Source organism: Phalangium opilio, unplaced genomic scaffold, assembly GCF_054372755.1.
Source record: "Phalangium opilio isolate 3A_F unplaced genomic scaffold, DU_Popi_V2 ptg000369l_1, whole genome shotgun sequence".
NCBI lineage: Eukaryota > Metazoa > Arthropoda > Arachnida > Opiliones > Phalangiidae > Phalangium > Phalangium opilio.
In genome coordinates this window covers 1,067,187-1,071,721 of record NW_028324232.1, presented here as the reverse complement: position 1 = coordinate 1,071,721, position 4,535 = coordinate 1,067,187, and the positions used below count along the sequence as shown (strand labels likewise).

Sequence of the window (4,535 nt, the reverse complement as noted above, 5' to 3'; positions counted from 1 at the left end):
GCTTTGCTTTCAACATTATTTAAGAGTAATTTTTACCTCTTCTAGTGACGATGATGTTTCTCTTAAAAATACTTAACTAAAAATAAGGTAAGTTTCTGACGAATAAAGTAATTAATATCAATTGTGTTTTATTCAATCATTTAAGAAAACATAATTTTAATATATAATAATTAGTACCGCACTTTCTCTTCCAGTTGTAAATGGTATCAATCCTCCTAGTCCTAAAACCACGCACCCACAACATCTCCATTTTCAATCCTGTAATATTGCTCCATGGTGATGGAATTTTAGTTTTAAACTTTCTTGGTCGAAAATTCGAAATTCAACGGTTCCTACGGCTTATAAATTACGTATTTAACTTAATTAAGATTTAATCAAGGATAATTAGTATGTCTAAAGATAGCGCTAACATTCGATAAGTTAGAATATCCGGAAGAAATCGTCGAAAAAGAGGAAACTATGGAAATACAAACAAACCTGGACCTTATTAGTCTATTCAAAATTTTAATTGACCCCTCCCAATCTCATTTTATTCAAGCACCCCGTTCCATTAACACTAGAGGTCACTCCCGCAAATTGTTTCTGAAACCTTTCAAGACCGATGTATTAAAACATTCATTCTTCCGTCGCACAATTCCCCTTTGGAACGCCCTCCCCGAGGATGTGATATCAGTCCGGTCCATTGCTCTATTTACAACCCGACTAAGGGCTCACTTGCAACTTTAAGAGTTCACTACCTATTTAAAAAAAAAAAAAAAAAAAAAAAAAAAATTAACTACCTATTTTTTACTGTGATATGACAATGTGATATGCGATAATGTGATATAAACCTGTTTTGTATGTAGGGAGCTGTATGGCTGACTCAGCCCTAGCTCGACTTTTATTAAAGGAACAAAAAAAAAAAAAAAAAATTTATTAAGGTAAGCCTTGGCCCTTTTTCCCCCTAGCTTCGTGGTAGCACAATAACTGGCAACCAGACCAAAACAATAACATTAACACGTGGAAATTTGAAGTTTCGCTTTGAAAATCTTGGTTTGAGTCGTAATAAATGTTATTACTTATCAAAAACTAATTATTTAACTTAATTTGAACCATTAAATAAATATTTATTAGCTTTTAATCGAAAATATATGTGAACAAAGTCTCAAACTGAAGTAGTAACACCACTGTTTTCAATAGGCTATTCTTAGTGACTTAAAACTACATAAATACTTAATTTAGTCATAATAATTAGCTACCTAATTAAGTATTTGCCAAAATATATGAAAATTAAACGACAGGAACGTTTTTATTCGTATATTTATTAGGCCTTTCAAGAACTACTCCAAGATAGTGACGGAAATCATTTTTCATCTGATTCCCCGCTGTCATCTGAAATGTCAGTAGCCGAGAGGTGAGTGGTATTCTTGGAAATAGCCGACGCTACAGAAATCCAAGCTGAACCTGGATTTTGTATCAAACATTATCACGGAAAATGCAAAAACATTTCATCAGATCACAACCAAAAAATTTAATCACGGAATTGGATAACAAACACAGTTCATCATTAACCGGGTAAGTGAATAACCTTTCATTAAATCTGTTAGATTAATGTAATTAAGCCCCACGTGTTTCCCCACACTTAAAAGAATAATTAGATAATATAATTAATGCTTGAAAATATTTATATAACAATGATAATGAAGTGATGATATTTATGATTAATTGACCATCGTGTGACGTCACTGGGAAGATATAGAGAAAGGGGGGAGGAGGGGGCGTGGTTACATCGCATCACCAACATCCGTTAGTACAGGAAAAAAATGATTGGTGAAATTGGACAGTTGAATTGAGCATTTCAAGCCAACCAACACCGACATTGTGGAAGAGTCCATTGGGGAAAGGGGGCATTTTACAACTGTCCATGACGAAGTATTCAGGGTTCATACAAACCTGGAAAAATCAGGGAAATAAGTAGTTGACAAAAACCTCAGGGAAATTTAGAATTTTTAGTAAAATTCAAGGAAATCAGGGAAATTTGCGTCAAACAGCCTAGGGCCGAGTAATTAAGCAAAATGTTAATTAACATTGTCTCCATAGAATTAACGCGGGGCTTATAAATATAACACCATTTAACTCTGGTTCTATAAGAGATACGGGGATGTCCTTTGAGTATGTTATAGTCCTATTTCTTAGCTTTCCAACGATACCAAATACTTGGGGGCTACATCAATTAAGGCCCGAGTAATTAAGCAAAATGTTAATTAACATCGTCTCCATAGGATTAACATTACACCCAATTTTGGAGGCTCATAACTCTGGTTATATTAGAGATACGGGGATGTCCCTTGAGTATGTTATAGTCCTATTTGCCCCTCCCCCCCTCCTTCGTTAACATTCGTTCCATAGGATACTCCATATAGGGGAAAAACCTGGAAATCTCAGGGAAATTTATTTTCCAAAAGTTGTATGAACCCTGGTATTTGAGGAAATGACCTTGCATGCCCTTCATGGCGTCTTTTAACGCCTCCATGTTGCGAATATGTTTTTGCACAAAGCAACTGTCTCGATCTAAATACTTTTCATTCTTGTTTACTTTAGTTCGTTAATTTATCGCGAGTTATCGCTAATTTTATAATTAACGTTTTGTTGGCGTTTTCAACTTAAATAATTAACGCGGATAAATTAGTTTAAAATACATTAAAGAAGAGCGTAAAGGAAGGCATAAAGTGTAAAATTGAGGATTCAAATTGATTAAAAATAAAGGTATCAAAATTAATAAAATAAAATCTCCGATTTAAAATTTACTCCTCCGTACGTCTAACGATTTCTTAAGGATGAGCCGACAGGGTTTCGTTAAGACAGTTCAGGTATCGACTGAGGGTGGGACAGGAGGGACTTCGTATATATATAACTTGTAGTTTCTCGCGAGGATCTCTGGGACAATGACGTTTGTTGATTGACTTTGGTTTGGCGAATAGTGGACCATATTTATGACGTAGCCGGGCGGATTCGTGTTATCCACGAATAGGCAAAACTTTTAGATCAGGGACCCAATAGGGATTGGTCAGTTTAAGGGTTTAAAAATAATCTTCTAGAAGTTTCTCGGGCCAGGTACCAAGATAGTGACTCAAGGTCTTATTGCTTGGGGTCTAATTTAAATAAGCGAGACATTCCTAGTGGGTTCTTGGAAAGTATTTTAGTTGCTAGGTATTGCATTTTGGACTGTGGATATAGGGGTATAGAGTGCTGTCAGAAGCGCCGGTGTGACGTCACCCATGCTGTTTTCCCATAAAGGAAAAAAACGGTAACTGTCATGGCCGCCCATTGCTAAAGGCAGACTCGTGACGTTTAACCTTGGATCTGACGTCACAACTGACAGCATTCTATAGGATAGTTATAAAAAAGTTCCGTGTCAGTTTTGATGGACAAGTTCCTCTTCTATTGTACGAAAGAATTTCTATGCAGTTTATTTTAAAGGGATAGGCCTAAGTCTAAAGGGCTTGTATTATCTCTACGTTTAAAGGGCTTGTATTATCTCTACGTTTAAGGGGCTAGTATTATCTCTATGTTTAAAGGGCTAGTATTATCTCTATGTTTAAAGGGCTAGTATTATCTCTGTTTAAAGGGCTAGTATTATCTCTGTTTAAAGGGCTAGTATTATCTCTACGTTTAAGGGGCTAGTATTATCTCTGTTTAAAGGGCTAGTATTATCTCTGTTTAAAGGGCTAGTATTATCTCTGTTTAAAGGGCTAGTATTATCTCTACGTTTAAGGGGCTAGTATTATCTCTACGTTTAAGGGGCTAGTATTATCTCTATGTTTAAAGGGCTAGTATTATCTCTATGTTTAAAGGGCTAGTATTATCTCTGTTTAAAGGGCTAGTATTATCTCTGTTTAAAGGGCTAGTATTATCTCTATGTTTAAAGGGCTAGTATTATCTCTATGTTTAAAGGGCTAGTATTATCTCTGTTTAAAGGGCTAGTATTATCTCTGTTTAAAGGGCTAGTATTATCTCTATGTTTAAAGGGCTAGTATTATCTCTATGTTTAAAGGGCTAGTATTATCTCTGTTTAAAGGGCTAGTATTATCTCTATGTTTAAAGGGCTAGTATTATCTCTATGTTTAAAGGGCTAGTATCATCTCTATGTTTAAAGGGCTAGTATCATCTCTATGTTTAAAGGGCTAGTATCATCTCTATGTTTAAAGGGCTAGTATCATCTCTATGTTTAAAGGGCTAGTATTATCTCTATGTTTAAAGGGCTAGTATTATCTCTATGTTTAAAGGGCTAGTATTATCTCTATGTTTAAAGGGCTAGTATTATCTCCAAGTTTAAAGGGCTAGTATTATCTCCAAGTTTAAAGGGCTAGTATTATCTCTATGTTTAAAGGGCTAGTATTATTTTTAGTGTTAATTTAAGGTATTTCGTTATTAATTTAGAGATTAATTGAAAATTTAATTTGATTTTCGAAACAAGATGGCTATAGGTGGGGCTCCAATTCCAATTAATTTTCTTATAATAATGAAAGCAAATTTGAAATTATCAAATTCATAAA

General features: G+C 34.7%; 1 long non-coding RNA gene across 1 annotated transcript in view; it reads left to right on the top strand.

Moving 5' to 3' along the window:
* The window catches only part of LOC149597224 (uncharacterized), a 35,612-nt gene that overhangs the window by 14,407 nt on the left and 16,670 nt on the right, over positions 1-4,535 (top strand). Inside the window, exon 2 of the long non-coding RNA XR_016379283.1 lies at positions 1,308-1,554. This is a non-coding gene — a long non-coding RNA (uncharacterized LOC149597224). The remainder of the gene's footprint in view (positions 1-1,307; positions 1,555-4,535) is intronic.